Genomic DNA, 25,802 nt, shown 5'->3' on the forward strand with positions numbered 1-25,802 from the left:
ATCATCCAGGTGGTGACGTTGAAAAAATGAAGGAACCATTAGTTTATACGGGAATTGTGATGAATGAAGTGGAAGTGAATAGTCTATTACAGAACCTTAATGTGAATACATCTGTGGGATTGGATGGTATACCGGCACAGGTCTTGCATGAAGCGGCTAAGGAATTATCAGTGCCCTTGACCATGTTGTTTAATCTGAGTCTCGGGTCTGGCTTAGTCCCGAAGGCGTGGAAAGAGGGGAAAATAGTTTCACTGCATAAAGGAGGATCCAAGACTATGGTTGCAAATTACCGACCGATCAGCGTATCAGGAGTCGTTGTCAAGGTCTTGGAGAAAGTAGTCAAGGGAAAAATACAGGAATGGATTGATGAAAATGAGATACTGTACAGAGGACAGCATGGCTTTGTGAAAGGTAAATCATGCCTCAGTAACTTGCTCAAGTTTTATAACACGGTGACGGCTGAACTGGATAAGGGAAATGGGTTTACAGTGATACTGCTGGACCTGGCAAAGGCGTTTGACAGGATACCACATGGATTCTAATCCGTAAACTACAACATATGGGAATGGATATAGGGTTGGTGAGATGGATAGCTGGGTGGTTGATGGAGAGATATCAAAGAGTAGTTTATTCAGGAGTAGAGTCCAAAAGACGGCCTGTGACTAGTGGTGTGCCACAGGGTTATGTTCTTGGACCACTGCTGTTTAATCTGTTCATTAACGATATAGGGAAGGGTCTAAGTGGGACAGTTCATTTGTTCGCTGATGATGCAAAGTTGGGTAGGGCGATAGTGAACGCAGAAGATGTCAAAGTCTTGCAAGATGACTTAGATAGATTGGAGTTCTGGACTAAGGAGAATGGATGTCAATTTAATGTGACAAAATGTAAGGTTATGCATTTCGGAGTGAAAAGATTAGCAGCAGTATACCACATTGGTGGAACTGTACTCCAAGAGATTGATGAGGCCAGGGACTTGGGAGTGTTGGTGGATAGGGAGATGAAGTTTAGGGGCATATTGCGAAAGTAGCTAAATCAGCTCATCAACTCACTTGGTTGTTGAAAAATACCTTGACGAGCAGAGACAAGCAAGTTATTGTACCTCTCTACCGAGCCCTGATAAGACCTCACTCGACTACTGTGCCCAGATTTGGTCACCTCGGTTCCTTCTTGATGGGGAGGAGGTGGAGAGGATCCAGAGGCGAGTGACTAAGATGATAGCAAGTCTATGGAATGAACCATATGAGAACAGGTTGAAGATTTGTGGGTTCTCATATGGAATGAACCATATGAGAACAGGTTGAAGATTTGTTGAAGGACTAGGGGACATCTATGGAAGCTGGGCAAGAGTATGGTTAGTAAGGGTGTTAGAGCTGGGTTCTTTACTTTTAGAGTGGTAAATGAGTGGAATAAGCAGCCAGAGTCTGTTGTGGGTGCTATGAGAGTGAGTGAGTTCAAGGCAAGGTATGATAGATTAGATACTGTGAGAATGTTGAACAGTTGTGTGAACCTGATGTTTAGGGCCTCCCTCGATGAGTCTAAGGACTCCTGGAGTAGCCCGTAGTAATAATAATAATAATAATAATAATAATACGTCTTTCCCCCCCTGTGGGAGATAGTACTTTATAAAGCAGCAAATCTTTCCTAACATATAATTGTATACACATATATATTTATAAAAAAAAATTAAATTATTATAATTGAATAATTAAATAATTATTATTTAATAATTAAATAATTATTATTTAATAATTAAATAATTATTATTTAATAATTAAATAACTAAATAATTAAATTTAAATAATTAAAAATAACTAATAAATAAATAATAATAATTAAATAAATTTAGGAAATTTAACCTTAGCTACTTAGGTGGCGCTTTGTGAATATAACAGTATTGTTTAATTAGCCCTGTATCTGTACTGATGATGCCTGTGATACTCAGGTGAAAATTCTAAGAATAAAGAATAATTTATGTGAGTTAATTCGGTTATTATAATAGTTAGTAAAACCCCATGACATAACAAGGTATAGAGTAAAGAAATGTACACTGAATGGCTATAATTATGTAATGAGCAGTATTATATTATTAGTATTATGTTATTAGTATTATATTCTAGATCAACTAATTGATCTAGAATATTATAATTCAGTTGTTGTGACAATGAATGAAGTTACTATGCAAAGCTGCAATTACTAGAAGCATCATCTTGATGATTATCTACCTTCATTTGTTAGCTTAATTTAGTTTGTGAAATAGAAAACCAAATGTAAAAAATTATAATTCCTTCTTCTGAAAGAAAATTTTGTGAATGGCATTGTGAAAAGCGTTAATATCCACACATCCGTCCTTGAAGGAAATAATAAAATGAAAATATGAAAATGTTATAAATTCGATTTTGATTACAGTAATAGAGACAATGCAGAAGTGTATTTTTTTTCCCCGATAATGTCAACAATTGAACCGAGGTCATTATTAGCTTGTACACTGAAGATTAGCTTTGTTTTATCCAACAGGGCCATTAAAACAATCCGATGGAAACTAAATTCGAGATAATCTCGATTTTAAATATTCAGTTTTAATTTCAATAAAATGTGTCCATCCAGAGTTTAGGAATAAGTTGCATACTGACGGACGGACAAAATGAATGCAATTAATGCTTATGTATTTTGTGAAACATCTAAAAAAAAATTTTTTTTTTCATTTTTTTTTATAGGAAGCTCAAAGCGATCCTTTTTGTCATGTAGCTACTGTCAAGGGAATATACAAATATAAATGAAAGGTGAATTAAAATATAAGTGAAAGCTGAATTAATAATATGATAGTCTTGGGCCATCTATCTCTGATTGGCTAACGGTAAAGACTGGTCTGTCCTTCAGTCTCTCCAAAAGTGAGATAGGGCTAAAACAGCCTCGTCTATGGGAATAAATGGTGTTAGCGGATTTATTTTTATTTTATGAAAACTCAAAAGATGAATGCAAAGATTGGAAAAAAAATGACCCTTACCTCTTCATTATGCGTAATGGAGGTCAAGGTGATTGGAAGCCTGGAAGAAATAGCAACAGTCTGGACAAAACACTTTTCGCAAGTACTCAAAAATAAGAGCCTCTCATCAGACTTATTACACCGCACAAATAGATCCAATAGAAGCCAAACCAAAAATTCTATGAAGATATCATCAAAGCAATAAAATCAATCAAGAACAAAAGGGCACCTGGACTGGGCGGCATGCAAAAGTATTGCGGAAGGAGGAAAGAGAATTGTACAATATTTGAACTATTTATACAACCTGATTTCGGAAACCAGCAGATTTGACTTGAGAAAAGAAAAAACAACAAAAAAAAAGTATTTTTATGTGTGCTTTATAGACTTCAAACAAGCCTTTGATTCAGTAAATTGAAACTATATATTGGAAATATTGCATAAAAAAGGATTGGAACCATTGTCTATTGTCTGTCTTCAATATAATCATAAAGTGCTATGAAAACACAGAGATAATACTTAAATTCAGGAATATGGCCACAGAATATGGGCAGCAATGAATAAGTTAAACAAAATTTAGGGGAAAAAATAGACATAGCTTAATGATTAAACTGTTCAACTCAATTATCCTCCTGATGGCGCTGTACAGAGCAGTGTTGAATCTTCTCTGTAGCTTTTAATCTGTCTTCTTGGCAAACAAGAAGACAGATTAAAAGGTTTTGAGTCAGAGTGCTTAAGAAGAATTAATGACACAAAGTGAACTGTAAAAAGAAAGGACAAACCATAAAGTAAGAGTATGGTTACAATACGCAGATAACATCTTAAATGGGTTACACAAAAGAAAAATATAGTGGTTTGGGCACATGGCCAGAATGAGCCAAGAAAGATTGCCTATGTCCTTCTTTATGGAATGGTTGGGTGTGACCGAGGCAGAGGAAAATAGAAGAGAAGATGACGTTAAGCTGTGAAGACCCGATCAGGCTTTGCTACGTTCCGATAGATGGTAGGATTGCCAGAAGACAGAATTTAATGGGGGGAAAAGAATTCATAGAACACTCAACCGTCCTGAGTCGATAAGACTGATGGTGAAACTGCAGCAGTTAATATACTTGTGAGCTAATTATATGAAGAGCCAAAGGCTTCAATTCGGCGACATGAACTTATTTAAGTTAAGGGATATTACATCCCATATTGTTTCTTAGCCGAATAAGAAACTCGTTTTAACGAAATAATTAAAATATCTAAAAATTTTGGATCTTTATTAGAATATACCATATTCTAATAAAGATCAAATAATACTCAAGAATTGAATATACTCGTATATTCAAGAATTCGGTATTGGATTTGTAGTTGGAGGAGGGGCACATACAAAATATCCTTGACAGTTTGTATACTCTACACAACAGAATCTTAAAGAAAATCTTTAGTCCTTTCATACTGCAGTTAACAACACTAAACTAATCTTCCTCAACGTCAGGAATATACAACTGTATACCTTTATAGCATACTTATCTTTTTACATATTAGGAAGTCCATGGGATTAGTCTGTGAACAGCGCTGTACCCTCAGACGGGATGGTCTACTTTTGCAGGCATCTCAGGCATAAAAAAAAAAAAAAAAAAAAAAAACATCCTGCAGCACCATTTCACATTTCTGGCATAAAGAATGTTTAACTCCTTAGGGGAGAGCTCAGAAATGAGAAATCGGAAACTACCCTTAGGAGAGGATTAAGACTATTTCTTGGAGACAAATGACACTTAAAACATTGCTTACTTAAACTAAATAAGCATGAATGAAGTTCTGAGTAGCGTGCTCAATGTAAATGTATATATATATATATATACACTAGGGGGGGGGGTTCTGAGTAGCGTGCTCAATGTAAATGTATATATATATATATATATATATATATATATACACTAGTGGGGGTAGCTCCCCTGGCGTCTACGGCTCCCAATCCCCCGTGTTCCGGACTGGTAGACCGGTTCTCCTTGGATTCTGATGACTCGAATTTTGAAGACTCGAAATGGGTCCCCCCCCCCCCCCCGGCGCCTACGGCACCCAACTCCACGCGTTCCTGACTGGTAGGCCGGTTCTCCTTGAATTCTGATGATTCAACACTCAGGGTAGCCCTGCGTTTCAAAACGTTTCATACAACATGACATAAAAAGGCTTATCATTTTATATATATAAGGTAGATTTACTAAAATAAGGAGCCAAAAGGCTTAATTTCAGTGATGCAAATTTATATAAATTAAGTGGATATAGTATGCCCACGCTTTTGAGATCTCTGCCAAGAATAGTCGATTCATGCTGAGGGGAAGAAAGAAATGAAGGACGTACGAATTGGTCGCCAACGCGAAAATCACGTGCTTTATAGATAACTTTTTAAACTGTTATACAAGCAACATAGTTAACTACAATGATCATAAAAGATAAGTTAATTTTCCGATGTAATAATAAACAACTCATCCCAAAAGACGGATTGATTACCCTATTATCCGAATGGATTCTCCTTTTTGTGACATGCGCAGAAGTTTTGAAGGGTCTCTAATCTGTGGGCGAACAATATTCAATCCAATATCTTCATCGCTGAAGTGAAGGTTCTTTTGGCTTTTTATTTTAGTAAATACTTTACGCATCGACCGAGAGTTCGCTTACGGAAAATACACCTCTCGGAAGCTTCGAGTTCTAAGTAATGAGAGTTTTTGATCTCGTAAGGTTTCTCCCTGGTCTCTGACGAAAAACCAATGAGTTTGAAACTACTGTCAGACCAGCGAAACCTTATCAAAATGGACCAATAGGAGGCAAATATATGGACTCTTTGAGCGTTCGTGTCTCCTGTATGGTTCGGCTAGGACAACTCGTAGTATGGCGGCGAGAGTATTCCCGCAAGCTCTCTGGTCATTTTTCGCACGAAACTTTTAGTTTCTGTATTCGGCTTTGAAAGGATAAATGATATATATATATATATATATATATATATATATTTGTTATTAATTAATAAACTATAATTTAAAAAATGATAGATCATTATTATAGAGCATAATAACTACCAATTATTAACAAATTTAATGAAATAACATTCAAGGAAAGCCACTGTTTACTTGATATATAAATACACGAGTACAAAGCAATACATGAATTTTGGATGAATCAATTTGATCCCTTAGATTCATACTGTAGCATATTCGGATACACATCATTGTGTAATACGGTAATCGGTATAAAATTTTAAATGGAAAAGGAAAAAGCAAGTATCTGTAAAACTATACGTAAATGTGTGTGTAAAATGCAAATATATATAAAATTTAATGCAAGTAATATAAGTAGTACAGAATTTGTGAAAAAGTAATATTATTATTTATTTTTATTTTTTTTTTATTTTTTTGCTGGTGACTTAATCCGTACATAATACAATAGACATAAAGATGACCTGCAGAATCCAGTCTAAAATTTAAAAAAAAATCTTAATCTGATTTTAAAAAAAATAAAATAAAATAAAATTTAAGTAAAAATGACAAATTTGTTTAAGAAAATTAAGAGTAAGACATAATATAAAGACAACAACGCAACAAATAAAAATGTACAATAAATAACACACTGTCAGTGTTTAGGCTGTTTCTACTGTATATGATTATGATATTTAGGTTATTACATTGATAGAGAAGTGATAAGTTTCCCTAATTGTAAAGAACATGGGGAATAATTCAAACGTCATATTAAATCATGTATATAACAGAAAAAATCGACCGAGTCTTCCAGGTGGAATGGATCACTCAAGCTATTATGAGTATTTATTCTAATAAATATATACGATAACCGCTTTCGACTGTTTATTTGCAGCTAGAAGCAATTACTATATTTTGGGATTGACAGGTTAAAAAAAAATAGATAAATAATTTTTGAAATATTGATATTATATGATATTATATTCGTTTTTATGGTTTTATAGTAATCTTTATTTTATTTTTGGAGTGCGTAGCTACAGTATTTTTATCAAAGTTTACAGCAGCGCCATTCTATGCTCTCTCTCTCTCTCTCTCTCTCTCTCTCTCTCTCTCTCTCCAAAATAAATTAATACGCATTCTGTAAAGAAATATAACCATATCAGATATATATTTACTATACTTTGCATTCAGTTACAGTAAATGCAGTGATATCGCAATGGTGTTTATTTTAATTGATAACTGTATGTTAATCATTGACTTGGGTAATAAACAAATCAAAGCACTTAACCCTAGAGGTGAGTAATGCAGCCGATAGAAACCGCTATGGTTTTTGTTTATTTTCACTGTACTCCGGTATCGACCATTACTCCAATTGTTGTCAGATGTTAAGTTGGTCTTAAAACATCACTCAAAAGCATTATCTCCACATCTTTTTTTATTCTTATTTTTTTATATAATATTGACATATCAAACTTTATTATGTTTTGCATAATAAAGTTTGAAATGTATTGAATTCAAATTTAATTTAAAAATTCTAATATTATTAGTGAAATAAAGCAGGTTTTTTTTAATTATACTTCAAATAATAAAATTATTTGATGATTTTATTCTGTCCTATAAAAGAACAGTAACTGTAAATAATGTGAAAATAATAATAATGAATTCAGTTTGTTATAATTAAATTCACTGTGATTCAGTTTAAAAAATTAAAAAAAAACAAGCAAACATAACTTTTCCATGATGTAATATTTAATAAGTCCAGTAGTATTTTTATTTTATTATTATTATTATTATTATTATTATTATTATTATTATTATTATTATTATTATTATTTTGGTTCTGAAATAATAAAAAAAGATACTGTGATCGTGAGTATTAGTAATGAAATCCAATCGAATTACCAATCGAAGATTCAGCTGTAATGACAATCACTATTTTCTTGTTGGTTGTTCAATATTTTTTTAGCGATCTTTGGTGGGTTTTGTTTCTTATGTAAAAAAGAAAAATGTGATGCATTCGTAAAAGAAACAGGTTTCCCAATGTCAGTGTGAGGGCTCCGTATAGGTAGAGTAACGTCGCCCGTCTTGCACGAAGGTATTCCAGTGTGTATTCATTATCAACATCGTTTATTTCGAAAGTAGAATTAAAAAAAAAAAAAAAACCTTGGTGTATAAACTAACTTCAGATTATTCTTAAAGAATTCTATTCTGGTCAAAACTAAAAAGTGCTAATTTTTAAACGCCAGATAAAGCTTTTTTGACGTGCCCGAAATAAGTAAAATTAAACCCAATTTTCACATCAACTGATAATTGCTAGCTCATAACAAACTGCCAAAACTTATTATTATTTCTTATAAGGACTGGCAAAACCTGCTTTTTAGAGATTTTTCAGTTTACTATATCGAAAAAACAGAATGGAGTATTATTATATATTATCAAATTCTCCAATAAAAAACATTTTTATTTAATAAAAACGATATTAAATTTTAAAAGAATTTTTTTAATAATGTTTTATAAAGATATCTTTGCGTTTCTGATAAAGAATGAGAAAGATTTCTGCACTGATTCAAAACGTTAATATAAGAAGTATAACAACAAGGACTAAGGGCAAAATGAAACAACAATTAGCACAAATGGAAGTAATGTAGTTTATCACTGCGGATCAGAAGTGAACACAGATATTCGTATTTCAGGAATAAATATATTTTTAATACTAAATTTAAATTGAAAGTTTATGTCGCTATCAGTTTTCTGATTTTCGTAACGGTATAATGTCTAATTTATAAAACTTTTCAAACTGGATTCCAACTGGCATGCAATCTTTACAGTGTTTGCATTGAAAGGAAGTAAAATATTCTTATGAACAGAATAAACTTCTTATATTATTGTCGAATACATTTAATTCATTTTTAAATTTTAATTTATTTGAAAGTTTATTAAAATGTTTTTTTTTTATTATTTTAATAAAAACTATAATGATTTTCATTAATCAAATATATTCTTCTTTAATTAAAAAGCTTTTGTATATGTTGGCAGTATTTTAACGGAAATTATTTCGTGCAAACATGTAAGCAAAAGAAGGGGGGGGGGGGATGAAGATCAGATAACTAAATATGCCGTTTAATGTGGGAAGCGTAAGAAAAATAGAACAAATCGGTTTCCAGTGCTGATTTAAAAAGTAAATTTAGAATACGTAACTACAACTATTATTTACGAATGAAAATTTGTTATACTGTGCAACACTTCTGCGCATGTCAAAAGAAGGAGAATCCATTCCGATATTAGGGTATTCAATGCGTTTCGTGGAATGAGTGTTTATTATTATTAAATTTATTATTATTTTATTATTATTATTCATTATTTATTATTATTATTATTTATTATTTGTTTATTATTATTATACGTCAGAAAATTAGCTTTTCTTTTATGAAAACTCTAGTTTTTCAAGTGGTAACTATTTTGCTTGTATAACAGATGGAAAATTGTACGTATAAAGCGTGTGATTTCGTGTTGGTGGCGAATTCGTACATCGCCTTATTTCTTTCTCTCTTTCAACATGAATGGACTCTTCTTGGCGCAATGCCAGCAACGGTGCTCGCTTCTGTGACCTCACGGTACTGTTATTCACTGTAGTTCTGCACATGTCAGATTCCTTGCTCAAATCCAAACTCCGACTATGCGCACTATTGATCGGGGGGGGGGGGATAATCCTCTAATAATGATAAGTTAATCTAATAAAATTAATTGTACAGGTAGTGGAATCATCCAATGTCTTTTTTAAAACCTAAATTTAGGATCCAAACATTCGTTAGTAAGGTGAATTACAAGCAGAGCTGGATTTTAAGGAGCTTATGACTTCTATTGAGGGATTTTAAGGGGCTTCTGCCGTATCATCCCATCCAATGATACCGCATAAGCTCATATTCCATAAATCTTTAAAAGGTTTCTCGTACAGTATGTAGCATTCCGGATATGGAATAGCGCAGTAATAAGAAATTCTTAGGTTAAAAAAAAATCCTGAACAGTTCTTAATGTTCTGGAATGTATCACTTTATCATTTCATCCGCCCAATTCGCAGACTTATAAGTTTCACTTCACCTATTAGAACTATTTTTTAGGCTTTTTGTTCCTGCTGATTCTAGAGGTAGTCAATACTTGACGCTCAGAAAAATAGGCTGCTAAACACACACACACACACACACACACACACACACGAGTACATAAATAAGTAGTAGTTAGGGTTAAGACATCGTCTTATTTAGCACTCAGTAGGAATGCATTCAACTTTAGCGATGATGAGAGATGAAGTCCGACTACCAACCGATTTCTAAAAAGTTAGGACTAACATAGATATTGGAGAATTTATTAAATGTATTTTACTATTTAGGATATTTAATCAGATGACAGAATTTTTAAATAAATTAGTGTTTCAAACCAAAACAAAAATGTTTAGATACAAAATCGAATAAAAATAATTACAGATTTCGCGCCACCTTTTTTTTTTTTTTGCTGCTACTTTGTGAAATAGTAATCAAAGCGATGGAAATACAGTTGTGGAAACAGTGTGTGTGGGGGGGGGGGGAGTGCCGGGGCAGTATTATTCGGAGCGCATGATTTATAGAATTACAGAAAATGATTCCCCCCCCCCTCTTCTAGTACTGGTACTGGCAGGTCATTCCAGGCATAGAAATCTTCGCTTTAACAGCTGAATATACAAATACCCATAGAATTGTAACGCTTTCTTCATCCTTTGATTGTACAGCTTCAGAAACGCATGCAACATCGAACTAGGACGCAATCAGTATACTAATGTTAAAAATCTTGTGTTTAAGTGCTCCAAGCAGTTCTTTTCAATCCACGGCCTTCGTTCACTTTTTTCTGTCTCTCTTCAGTACTAAAAAAGGAGCCCAGTTGCCATACAAAATTCTTTGTCTATAATCAGTCTCTCATTTGTCTGTTTCCATAGCAACATTCAACATGTGTAATTTATTTTATATTTCGTCTCTCATGTTACTACTGAGAGTAGCTAACTGTTGGGATATTAAGCCTGGAAAATGCATAAATGAAAAAGCTGTGCAGAATTTTACTATAAGTGATGTAAGTATGGCAGATTTTTCTTATTAAAGTCATTAACTTATCTTTCTTTTTGATTCTACATTTACATCAGCAGGATTTATTGTCATATTAAACGAATACAGTTATATTTAACTATTATTAAATTGTTTTACAGCTAATCATCAATTTATTCCATAGGAACAAAGCTTTAATTTTCTTACAGCCTTATCCTAGTTCCGTATCGCTAACAAAACGAAAAATCATTTTTACGTTAACTGGATTTCAAATCTCTATTGTTTATATTTGTATATAATAACCATTGATCAAAAAGGATAGGCAATATCAACCATTCACTTTACTTGCAATTTCTGATTGAAATCTTTTATTTCTTCTTAGGTGAATGGAAAGTGGTATCCTATGATAACAACTCAGAAGATAACTGAAACATCTGTTTGCTTCTACTATGAGTTCAAACCCCAGGGTAAAAGCACATTGCTGCACATTTTCTATAGGGAGTAAGTAAAGCAAGTAATATATATCGGTTAACAACGCATAAGTTACAAGCATATCTCAAGATGTTTTCATATAATTTCTTGCAAATGAATGATTTTTTTTATGTGGGAGAGAAGTCTTTAGTCTCTATAAGTTGTTTGTAAAATCCGTAATTTGCTTTGTAAATCTACTTCGAAGCCTATTTGGCCGAGTGGTTAGTGTTTCCGCTCTCCAACCAACAATAAGCAGCAGGTTCGAATCTCACCAGTAGCATCGATATTTTTGATTGTTTTTAAGTGGGAGATGATTTTCACCACCCGGTGTGAAAATACTTTTGATTTTCACTACCTTGTTACTTACTGGAGGCTGAAGTGGTTTGAAAAAAAAAAAAAAAATTCATGTTTGATCTCTAGAACAGGGTTTCCGATATAAGTAAAATTCAATAAAACATTACAAACAATTCTAAAATTAATTTAAAAAAAAAATAGAAAAAAACCTTAGCCCATCTTCTGAATACCATCTTTGTCTTTTCGAAGTTTAGGTGGGTGGAGTTTATGTAAGTCAGCTAGTTATGAAGTTAAGCCATGGTTGAATCATCTGTAAATTAAAAGATAAAATCTTTTTTTTTTTTTTTTTTTTTTTTTTTTTTTTTTTTTTTTTTTTACGAATAGCGGTTAATCTTATTCATATAACTGTTAAGGAAGGTGAGAGAGAGAGAGAGCCCTACAACGTAGCCATTCTTAACTGGTTGATCGTGATCCGTGTGATTTTTCTGCTTAGTAGGTAATTTCTAAATCATAAGTGCGAAGAGCCACTGAGTGTGGGAAATGCTTTGATGGGTCGATAAAAACAACCATAAAAATTTGTTTTTATATCAGGCAGAGTTAATGATCTTGATGATCTAAGGAGAGATGTTGTTCCCTTATTCTTTTGCAAATAATGCCGTTTTGTGTGTGTGTGTGTGGGGGGGGGTTATTATGTGAATTTGTTAAACATAATTAGAATTATAAATTGGTAAGGAAGCTATGAATCTATTCTTACTGATTGCTTTTCGTTTTCCTTGTTTGTATATCTACGATTATTATAATATTTCCTCTATCAGGTTTATATATTTTCTATTCCAAAGATTTAATTTATTAATTTTAAGATGCTTAAACTTAGGCCAAATGATTATTTTTAATATTTTTGAAACTGATGCCGTCAACATCTGGACCTTTGACATGGTCGGTCTGGTGAAATGTAAAAAACACTACCACTTCTTTTACTGATTTGTACTTGATTTCAGTGGAAAGCCACACGTTATGAACGGAGGGTTTCAGTTTTGTAATTTCAGAATACGGTTCAGAAAGTATTTGCTAAACGTCTGAAACATATTTAAGGACAGTGGCTCTGTGAGCGCGACTATCCACCTCATTAAATAGATGGTAAGTGTGCTAGTTCGTGTTTTGAATTTAAAAATAAATATAAAATATAAATGAAATGTTTAACTAAAAAATCAAGGGACTGTGAACAGATGGAATTATCAGCCTTTGCAGATGCTATAGACATCAATATTAAACCCATACAGGAGAAAATAAGATACAGTACTCAGTTAATACTGTTTATATAATTTTTTTAGCTAGATGGGTGAAGCAAGAATGCTTTTTATATTTCCGTTATCTGTAGAAGAAAATGTATGGATAGGGGGTTATGGAGCTATAAGCTCTGGTCATGGCGGGGTAACGGCCCGCCATGACCAGAGCTTATTATATATATATATATATATATATATATATATATAGAATATGTCAACTATTCTTATCTAGTGTGCAGTCATAGAGTAGTGAAGTAACAAAGTAGTGTTGTTCATTCCTTATTAATTCTTCCAATAAGAATGTTTTCAGTATGTTTTCAAATATATTACTCCTTCCCTTATTATTGATATAAGTACCTGTGTAACCTCGTAGCGGTGTCCATGACTTGACCTCAAAATAATGAACCTATTGGTTAAATTCTAGTCACCAACTAGGTAACTTGTTCCTAGGATTTTTTTTTCCAGCCTTTCCCACGTTATTGGCTCAGGCAAGTAGGAATTTCAGCAAAAAAACTCAAAAAATCTGCCACAGAAATTACACACGATTTTACAAAATGTTGTCTTCCGCATCCTCTTGTGCTTTCATCTTTGCACACATGTTCGAAATCCCAACAACCTTCCTGCGATGTTGAAAGAAGAGACTAGATAACAAGCGATCTCCCCCCCCCCCGATTTAAAAGTATTAATGTGATGCAGTACTTCCCTCGTAGGTTATTCCTGAATATAATGAATTTCTTCAATCAAACCAGAGAAAAGAAAATGGTGGAGGAACAAGCTGCGCCTTTCAATAACAAGCCTCTTCATTTATTTAATTTTCAAAACTCCTACGAAACCGAGACGTCTCCAACTTGCTAGTTGCAGAGACTTTCAAATGAATTTTATTTTATTCGTCTTATTTATTAAATATAAAAAAATAGGTATTTTCAATGCTATACTTTTAAAATTCTAAATAATTGCTTTTCATGGATGAATTATAATTTGTACTACTAAGCAATACTGCTTGCAGTTTTTTCATACGTTATTGATATTTTTAGAAATTATTCAACTATCCTCAAGATAAAATTAGATATCTTTATTATAAATTTATATTTTTTTAAATAATTTAATAAAATTTAGGTTTTTAGTAATATTTTAGAGTTAGCTTTCCCACCTTTTATTTATATTGTTAAATACATTTAAATATTCTAAAGTGAGGCTGTACAATTCTGGAAAAATACGATTCATTCAATCCAATACCCTTGGAGGGTAATGGATGGCAATGCTGTAACCAATGAAGTTCTAACTGAGGCTCGGCTATTGCTGTTACCCTCCTGCCATGATCAGAGCTTTAATTTAATAGCTCAATAACACCTTATCCCTACACTGTCCTCTACAGATAACGGGGAATATGAAAAGCATTCTTGCTTCGCCCCTTTAAGCCAGTCCTTATAAGGAATTTAATGTACAATTCTGAGGGTGGAATGATTAATACCCTTGGAGGGCAATGGATGGCAATGCTGTAGCCAATGAAGTGCTAACTGAGGCTCGGCTATTGCTGTTACCTTCTTGCTATCTTGCTATGATCAGAGTTTAATAGCTCAATAACACTTTATCCCTACACTATCCTCTACAGATAATGGGGACGATGAAAAGCATTCTTGTTTCGCCCCTTTAAGCCAGTCCTTATATAAGGATGTACAATTCTGAATATGAATAGATGGTTTTTATGTTATAAATTATTTGTTATATTATATTTAAATATGTATGTATATATATATATATATATATATATATATATTATTTGTAATATTATATTATATTATAAATATGTATATATATATTATTTGTAATATTATATTATATTATATGTATATATATTATATTATATTATATTATATTATATTATATTATATTATATTATATTATATTATAAATATGTATACATATTTTAAAAATAACGAATTACATGACTCTTAGTACATATCTAATTCTGTGTCCAACAACATTCTGTTCTTATTTTTCATTGCAAAGAAAGTTTGATGTACGACAGGTCAATTTAGAATGTACTGTTCCCGATGCCAGTAAACCATCGGTGATTTATTTAAATGGAAGTTGTAAGTAAATTTCTCGTATTCTTTTTCTGTAAATAAATTTTAAGTTATTTGGAGATATTAATATTTTTGCTTCATTCCCCAGTGCAAAGTAGGAAGTTAGTGGGGAGGAATATTTATTTAGACGCTTGATTATATTGTTTGTGTTTTCATTGTAGATGGTCGTGGCTATATGGTAGTATTCCAAGCTGAGTCTGATATTGTGTTGCTTTATTTCTGCAGCCAGTTTTACTCCGAAAAAAGGAAGCGGCATGAATATGCAGGTAAAGTATTGCGTAATCATATGGAAAACGTTATAAAAAATTTTAAAAATGCATATAAAAAATAAAATTAAATAGTTTCAAAATATTTTCATCCTATTGAGTACTGCATTCTATTAAAAGATATTTTTAATTTATATTATGATATTATTAAAAAGATTTTTTTAAAAAAATCTTCTAGGTCAGTTTGGGATTCTTTCAAGGGAACCCATTCAGTCTGAATCTTTTATACAGAAATCCGCTAAACTGCTAAACGCAAGACAGTTTAACGTCAATATGACTCGTTTTGAGAATCAGTGTAACGATCTCTAATTCAGTCTTGTAATGTGCAAGAGTTGCAACTGTTAAATGAAATAAAGAAATTCCTATTGTATTGGGAGAGGCTCTTGTATGAACCAAATAGGAAATAATACATTTATCAGTAAATATGTACTAATAAAGAATTGCATCATCTTTATTACTTTCTAAATACATCGACTCGCATTCGGACTTAATATTAATTATTAAAAACATAAAATTATTAACCTCAGTAAGTAAAAATCCTACGTATCTTCTGTACAGGTAAGTGGGTTTTCCTCCTGAAAACCTGTTTTTTTTTCTTCCTAACGCAAAAAAAATTAATAAAATAAAAATAAATGACGGCAGTTGTCTGCCATACCTTAATATCCATTGAAACCTGTGATAGTCTTGAACTCATCTGCTAGTGATGGCCTAACGGTAGAGACCTTTAAAAGTTAGAGTGTAACAGACCCTAATCCCTACTTTTCATGATGAATAAGGCATTACATGATTTTTTTATAAATCAATTTTGCAAATTTAATTTAAACATTTTTAAAAATCAAATTTCCGTGGATTTTCCTGAGCATTTTTTATTTCTTTACCCATGAGCTTTTTTTTTTTTTTGGCACTTTATTATGTCTTGCATACATATAATAATTACATTATAAAATTATAGAAATTACAAAATTTAAAAATTCTAAAAATTAATAATAATAATATATAATTATTGTTTATGAAGGGTGATGAACAGATTATCTGTTTGTGAAGGATGAAAAGCAGTTTCACAGGCACATGATCTCTAAGACCTCTGGGGAGAGGTCTCTACCTCTACCAGTCAGACTGAGAACGTTATTATTATTATTATTATTATTATTATTATTATTATTATTATTATTATTATTATTATTATTATTATTATTATTATGAATCCATGCAGTTTGTTGTTTGTTTTGATTTGCGGTCAAAGCATCTAAGGCTATGAGGCTATTGTCTGTTAATTGCGTGTGTTCTTATGTCGTTTGCCTGTTTCTCTCTCTCATGGCATCTAAAGATGTCGTTTGGTCACTCCGATGCTCGGTGATGTGCCACACCAGGCCTTGCCATGTAATCCTGTTGTTTGCTTTTCTGGCGGCCTCAACTCTCTGAAGATCGGTCACTCGACACACACACACCATCCATCCATCTCATTGATGGTCTACCGCTTCCTCTTTTTCCAGGAACTTTACCTTCTATTACTGTTCTGAGAAGTCCTCCTTCCATCCTTTCTATGTGTCCAAAATATTTAAACTTTCTTCTGTCAATATCCTTAAGGAGCCTTAAAGTTCTACTGATCTTTTCTGACACCCATTCATTTGTACGCTTTTCAGTATATGATATCTACAACAGTCTTCTGTAACACTACATCTCAAAAGTAGATATCCTTTTCTTATCTGACTTCTTTAGGTTCCAAGTCTCACATCCATAAGTCGCTGTTGGAAAAACAACTGTATTCAAAATCCTCAACTTTGTTCACATGGAGATAGATCCATCCTTCCAGATTTTAGACAAGTCTCTGAATGTTGTTTTAGCCATTTAACCTTCTTCTTACGTCTTCTGAACAGCAATTCTTCACAATAATAATGGACCAGGTACTCAAACTTGCTGACTTCCTCAATTCTTTCTCCATTAAGGTGGTACACTTGTTTCTCAAGAGCTTCCCTGTTTGCATTTCCTTTGAGAACCATAATCTTTGTCTTGCTAGGATTGAGTTGAAGTCCTCTGTTATTACTGACCTTGTTAACTTTTTCAAGAATTTGTCCTAGTTCTTCTATGTCATTACAGAGGAGTACTGTATCATATGCATACCTCAGATTACTGAAGAATTATCCTAATTCCTGTGCTGAACTCATCCAATGCTTCACACATGATGTCTTCCGCATATATATTAAACAAGCGAAGTGAAAGCAAACATCCTTGCCTAACTCTTTTTCCAACTTGAAGCCAGTTATTCAACCCAACAGCTGTTCCTACCGTGGCGTCTTGCTCCTCATACAAGTTGACTATCAACTTGATAGTCTGTTGAGAAAAACCCATTTTTTTCTTTACTTCCCACAGTTTCACATGCTCAACATAGTCAAAAGCTTTAGAGTAGTCTAAGAAACACATTACCAGAGGGAGTCTGAATTCTTTATATTTTTCTATGCTCTGTCTAAGGCAAAGGATCTGATCTCTGGTGCCCTTACCGTTCCTAAAACCTGCTTGTTCCTCGGGCATCTCTGCCTCAACTTTGGCCTCAGTCCTATTTAGCATGATCTTCAATAAAATGTTGCTTGCATGAGATATCAAACTAATAGTTCTATAATTCTTGCACCCTTCATATCACCTTTCTTATGTAGTGGTATGAAAACTGACTTCTTCCAGTCTCTAGGCCATGATCCTGTCTCCCATATCTTTGTAAGTAATCTATGAAACACTCTTATCCCTCCGTCCCCTGTGGCCTTAATTAACTCCGCTGGGATTTCATCTGCACCTCGAGCCTTATTGCTGTTAAGTTCCTTAACTGCTCTTTCAACTTCATGCCTAAGTGGAGGAGGTTCCAAATTAAACTTTTCCTGGTGAGAAGACTCCACATTTTCTTTATCCACTCTGCTGTACAGTTCCTCATAGTATTCTTTCCATCTGTTTTTGATTTCCAACTCTTCTGTTACTAATGCTCCATTTTTGTCTTTGATGACATTAAAGTTAGGCTTAAACTTGTGCGTCAGGTCACGAACTAAATAAAACATTTTTATAATTGTGCCTCCTCATCTGGAACTCTATTTCTTCATATTTATTAGAATATAACTTTTCCTTGTCATGCTTGATGGCTCTTCTGACTTCTTTATGTAATCTCTTGTATTCTTCAATCCCTGTGTCTCTTTGTTTTTCCAACCCCCTTCTTTTGATTAGTTCCCATGTTGAATCTGATATCCATGGGCCTCTTGGTCTTCTTATTGGGCACAGATACTTCTTCGCTGTATCCTGTATTATCACGTTGACTCCATCCCAAAGCATTTCTGGTGAGTTCTCCTCATTGGTCTCCAAAAATTCATCCAACCGAGTTAATGTTTCTTCTGTGAATCCACTAGGAATTACTCTAACATCCAATCTAGTGGAATGTGCCTGACCTGGAAGTTTTCGGAGTCTTAGTCTTACTTTGGCTCTTACTAGGTCTGTACCACAATCTGCTCCAGAACAAGTATGCACATCAGAGATGCCTGTCTTCCACAACATCAGAGATGCTTGCCTTGACCTATCAATGTTAGATGTCCAAGTATAGGTCCGTCGTGGATGTTTATAGAAGCAGGTATTGGTAATAACTAACCTGTTAGCAGAGGCAAATTCCAACAGTCTTTCACCAAGGGAGTTACGTGGAATACGGGGAATTTGTTCTGAACAAATTCAGAACAAATCGTTCTTCAGCTCTTCCAAACTTTTCAAATCATCCTGTAAAAAACTTAGGTCATCCGAAAGATTGACTACTCTGGCCAAATTTACATCACTGGCAAAAAGAGAGGCAAATTTCACTCTTAAAATATATGAACCTAACTCATTTATGAATATGTTAGACAGAAAGAGTTCTGACACCGAAACCTGTAGCAGCTTTTTGAAGACTCTCCTGTGAATCATACTTCTTGTCGTCTATCATGCAACCAATTTGTTACTCATCTCACTAGGTGCGCGTGATTTTTAATACCTATTTGGTGCATTTTAATGGGACAAGCTTTCTTATGAAACGCTAATAAAGGCTTTGTTAGAATTCAAATGAGTCGCATCATTTCAATTGCCTTACCTGTTTCTCTGGTGACAAGTGCTTAAAAAGTAAGCATTTCTCTCATAATCGATCTCCTCTTAACGAAACCATGCGATGTGCTTCTCAGCAAGCGACGCCTGAAATATCTTCAGGCGTCGCTTGAATATTAATTTTTATACAACAAAAATAGTTTTTAGATAATATTTTAGATAATTTTTAGATAATATTTTTACGTTGTAATTGACCTCCACGATTGTATAGACGGAAAATAATACCTGGAAGGTAAAGTTAATTATAATTATTTAGCATGTTCATTAAATAGATATTTAAGGCTTCCACAAATGTGTCTTTGGACTTGCCTCGTTAATAATAATAATATTAAAAAGCACGATCTACATACGTATTTCCTCGTCAAAGAGAAATGGACGGTTTTTCCTTGAAACTCGGGTTTTTTGTTCCTGAAAATAGGCAAAATGGCTCCGTGAACACATATGTCCTATGCAGGCATAGGATACTAACTGCGAGATGGAAGAGATTAGTCTCACTTATCTTTGTATTGCACGTTAGTCAATACAAAGTCAATATAATAGTCAGCCTCCTGTATGAAGATGACACTTGGCACGTAAGGAATGTAATAAAAAAATAAAAGATGATTATAGCCATTAAATTCATAATTATCTATATTTCTTCATTCAGCTTTTGTATTACTCGATACACCATTTTGAATTTAAGTAAAAAAAAAAAGGAGAAATATTTATCAAAAGAAATAAAGTGAAAACTTTTTTTATCAAATTAAAAGGCATTAGCCGGTGTTCGCAGACATTAATTTCGTTTCTGTATAATTTAAATAAATAAAAATAAAATAAAATAAAATTTACGTAATTATTGATTGTACAGGGTGGGGGGAGGGATTAGCAAACAAAACGAAACTAGTGTTATAGTTCGCCCACCGTTTCCAGGTCCCTGCTTCGCGTCTTTCCAAGAATAGTCGATTCATGCTGAAGGGGAGAAAAAAATGAAGGACGTCCGAATTGGTCGCCAACACGCGAAATCACGTGCTTTATAGGTAAAATTTTCCAACTGTTATACAAGCAACATAGTTAACTACAATAATCATAAAAGAGAAGTTAATTTTCCGACTGGTAATAATAAACAACTCATCCCACTATACGGACTGATTACCCTATTATCGGAATGGATTCTTCTTTTTCTGAGATGCGCAGAAGTGTCGAGGGATCTCAAATCGGTGGGCGAACTATACACCCTGATATCTTAAGAATGTAGAATTCTTAGCTATCATGGTGTAACATGAAGAGCAAATAAATTTAAAAACCAGGCATAAAAGCTAATAGAAGAATTATTTAAAAGAAAAAGAAATATTCTTGCATCCAATAAAATATATAAAATATAAAGGTGTTTGTTGAACTAACTAACAAAAAGAAATAATATATTAATGTTGTAATATGATATAAAAGAGAAAATTTAACTAAATAAGACAGAAAAGGATTAGTCATAAGAGATGCTATGTGAGAGGCTAGAGATTAAAATATTAAGTGAATTCATAGAGAAATTTTGGAAAGGGGATTAAGTTAGAGGCTAGCAAAAGAAAAACAACAGAATATCGCTCAGGGTCAATTCCCGGATTGAGACATCGTTACAGGCTCGCCGACCAAAGGACGTTTGGCAGAAAAACGCCACCCTAATTGGTCGGTGAAGTAAAATCAAGTAATGGGCGGAGAAAAGAAGTTAAAGAAGGTGCCGTTAGGAGAGAAGATATAAAAGGGTTAGAAACCCCTCCGCGAGGCCTTTTTTTGAGGTTTTGTTCCCGGAGAGTTCTTCACGAGCTTCGTAGTATAGGTTTCACTCGATTTTCCTGAGTGACGAGATTGAGGTTATATCTCCATCGTCACAACACGGAAACAAAAGTGAGCGGGATTTCGATTCCGTATTTCCTATGTAAGAAGCGAAGAATGCCATATAGTCAAGGAAAAGAAAGATATTCTTTGTGTTTCGACTCCAGTGACAACCACGAGAAAAGGAAAGCTGTAAAGAAATCGATGTCCACGTTGCGAGTTGCACAGCTGTTATATAGACGATTCTAAGTGTGTCCTGAATAACGAAAGGTTAAGACCGCGTAAGCATAGTTCAATTCCAAAAGGAACGTAGGAGAAGCAGATTATCGGAGAGATTATACTAAGATAGTTCAATCAGAAAAAGGTAGAGGCCCATATGGAAAAATCAAGAAAGAAAGGTACTGTAAAATATATCTCGTGTTAACTAAAATTCGTCTCTAATAGTTATCATTATTCTAATACTGAACTGCTGAAGTGACAGGAAAATTATGCTGGGACTTTAGCATCTGACAGAATATAATGAAAGTAAGCTTGCTAATGAATATTATATAAGTAATTACGTGTCCTGAGAATTATACATTTCTATTGTAACGTATAGGAAAGTTTAATGTCATAGTTATGTGTTAGTGCAGTAAAAGGATTAGTTAATCTACTTAAGTTTGGATAGTTAAATAGTGTGAATTAATCTTATATGTCCGTGTCAAATGAATTTATGTGTTGAAATTGTTATGGCGGCATGATCGTAATACCCATTATAGGATCATAGCCTAATTACTTGAGATAAGCTAATGTTAGTTTGTAAATATTTAGCATAGCATTGAATTGAGTAATAACTAAAATTTGAATTGTACCATGTTAAAGATTTTAATAAACCTTTGTTCAATGATAAGAAAAGTTGTCTGAAATTGCTGTCCAATGCACCACTTGAAAAATACGAACCTAATCACACGGGAAATTAATGTGTTAAGAAACGAGATAAAGTGTCAAGACTGCAACATTGTTTCACTTTCGGACATATTTTAGTTCTTTCTCCTTGTTTTTGTATATAATATCTCAAACTAAATGTCCCAAAAGGCGCAGCATAATACAAATATTAGGGATACTAAGGGGAGAAATAACTTAAGTATTAGAAAAAATTTTGGTGATATCTCGAGTATAGATAATTGTAGAACATAGATGAGAGGAAATTACTAGATAGAATAAAAATAATAAAATGGGACACAACACTAGAGCAATGATACGAATCAAACATATTTTTGACATATTTTTATGATGCCGTATTTGTGAAGCACCTCCAGATTCAAATGCCCTACATCGTGTGATATTTATGGCTGTCCTCAGACACTCAAATTAAAAGAAGGAAAATTCTTTCACCTTAGTATGAGATCTGTTGGATAACTCACTTCACTTTAAATATTATGTTATATTTATTGAGCCAGTAACAGCATTCGAACCCAGTAGTTCTTTTCCGACAAAACTCACTTCACTTTAAATATTGTGTTACATTTATCGAGCCAGTAACAGCATTCGAACTCAGTAGTTCTTTTCCGACAAAAAGTGTACGTGGCAGTGTTTCTTCTTCAAACTGAATTCCAAGAGCATTTGTTTTTCATTGTACTTTTAAAGAGGTCGCTGCATAGGCAATTGTTTTCTGCAAATATACAGCAAGAAAAAAAAGAGATTTTTAAAAGCTTTTGTTTGTGTGAAAGTATGAAAATAGAACTTTATATTGATATCTATAAAGAATTTTAATTATAATTAAATATTATATTATAATATAATCAAAATTTTAAAATAAATTAAAAAAAGTTTTTACTTTCATTCTTTTCAAAGTTTTTTTTCCTACACCATATTATTTAATTCATATAAAAGAATTACATGGATTTTCATCTAACTTCATTTATTGTTATGTTATGTCATTTAATTTCACGTAGAATCAGTGCTTTTCAGTATTTGTTGTTCAACATTTGGATATTATTCATGGTGAAAGAAGCTGTGTCTACAGTTTTTTTTTAACGTTTTGTTTAAAAAGATTATATAAATCTACCGAGATATGTTTGGATGCTCAAAGGGTAATTTTACCATTTTTACTTAAAGAAAATGTCATTGATTTTTAAATTTGGTTATTCGCAACAGAAGTTATGCACGATCACTATTATTATAAGAATGATCAACCACATATTCAGAAGGAAAGGCAAAAATTTAGACTCGCTTGGAGGAGGTCCGGGAGAAAACCGCAACAGATAGCTTGTTGAAAAATACCACATAACCAAGAAATTAAGTCCTTATCTCATCTACGGTGAGAAAAATACCACATAACCAAGAAATTAAGTCCTTATCTCATCTACGGTGAGATAAGGACTTAATTTCTTGGTTATGTGGTATTTTTCAACAAGCTATCTGTTGCGGTTTTCTCCCGGACCTCCTCCAAGCGAGTCTAAATTTTTGCCTTTCCTTCTGAATATGTGGTTGATCATTCTTATAATAATAGTGATCGTGCATAACTTCTGTTGCGAATAACCAAATTTAAAAATCAATGACATTTTCTTTAAGTAAAAATGGTAAAATTACCCTTTGAGCATCCAAACATATCTCGGTAGATTTATATAATCTTTTTAAACAAAACGTTAAAAAAAACTGTAGACACAGCTTCTTTCACTATGAATAATATCCAAATGTTGAACAACAAAGACTGAAAATCACTGATTCTACTTGAAATTAAATGATTAATAATCGCATTTGCTCGATTTTGGGGGATTTTAAACCCATCAGATGACTGTAACCGGCCTGGATTTTGAGAATCAGACATAGCAACATATCCACGATTTCCAAACACTTATAATAAGACGAATAACACAACATACTTTATTCTCCACCAATATATGAATATTAATACGAAACGGGGAAAAAAAATCTGCCACCTGCGTATGTTCAATGGAAATTGTACGGAGCAAAATTATGTTAATCAAAAGTGTATTTGGTGCAGAAAAGTATTACCTAAATAGAACTTTTGGACAACACATGTGAGCCAATTACTAGCATTGGGTTATTGCTATTTGTATAAAAGTGAACTTTGCCATGGTAAAAAAAAAAAAAAAATTACTCATGGTCCAGTTCCACTAACTCATCCATAGCAGACCGCTCCACTTCATTCATCAAATATCAAATGTATTAGTTGTATGTGTTCGCCAGTTGGTTTGCTTGTATCGCTGGAGGAAAAACCGAGTTGCTGAAAAAAAAAAAGTTCCATTTCCTGCAAAATTATCTTTTACATCACGTTATCTACTCGGACAATAACTTTGTGTTTTATTTTTCTATTTTTTTCCTTTTTTTATTTTGTTATTTCTAAACTGCAATACTATACCATAATTGACTCACTGACAGCAAATTTCCCAGATCTCAGATTCCCTTCGGATTTGAATAGAACATAAGATTATGAATAGACCATGACTTGCATAGAATGTTTTTTTTTTCTTTCGAGACATTCTTCTTTGCCTTCGCTGATAGCAAAAGTATGCCAAAACATTGTTGAAATTTAAGTCTAGCACTAAGATATTTATAATTTCTTAAACTACTCGTAAATAATAATAATTAAAAAAAACAGACAAATGAACAAGCAAACAATATTCAGACATAACTGGTGTGTGTATGTCAGTCAAGCACTAGTTTCATATATTATCATGAAGTTAAGGTCTTTAATTAATTTAATGTAAGAAAAAAAGCTATTTTCAGTTAAAAACTTGCAAGAGAATCGTCTACCTCTCTCTCTCTCTCTCTCTTTAAATGAGCCCTATTGGACTTATCCAGAGATGACATTAAATAATCGGGGAGAATTCTGCCGAATAGACTAATTTTTGTTACATATTAGGCGACAAACTCATTCGGTTACCGTATGAGTTTGTCGCTTAATATGTTTCAAAAAAATAAAAAAGGAAACAAGAAGAAAAAGGGGCTCACAAATTTGAACCCCTTATAGCTCACCACTTCGCATAACTCGATGTCATCTATCATTGCTCTATATGCCTCTCTATGCCGACGATACAGCAATACTGGTCAGATCTCTTAAACCGCATCTTGTTACAAAGAAACTACAAGACAACCTACTGAAACTGGAACACTGGTTCTCTATTTGGAGACTGCAAGTAAACCCTCAAAAAAAGCAGTGCTCTTCTGTTCACAAAAAATTCAACATCTCCCAAAGAAGACATCTTTCTATTTAACATCAGGATTCCCTGGAAAACAGAAGCCAAATATCTCGGCATACTGCTAGATAGAAAACTTACCTTCAGCCCGCATAGAAAATCCTTATGTGCAAAGGCATCAAAAGTCATAGCAATAGGAACAGCTAACTAGATATTAAAATCAAATTGTTCCTCTACCAGTTGATGATTCGTCCCATTATCACTTATGATAATGGGACGAATGGAGTATGGCCCCCACCTGGAGCCATACTTCAAGCTCAAATATCCTTAAACTGCAAAACAAATGCTTACGCAT

The sequence above is a fragment of the Typopeltis vanoorti genome, chromosome 21 (genome assembly GCF_054136105.1).
Source record: "Typopeltis vanoorti isolate ZY-2024b chromosome 21, IOZ_Tvanoo_1.0, whole genome shotgun sequence".
NCBI classification, from domain to species: domain Eukaryota; kingdom Metazoa; phylum Arthropoda; class Arachnida; order Uropygi; family Thelyphonidae; genus Typopeltis; species Typopeltis vanoorti.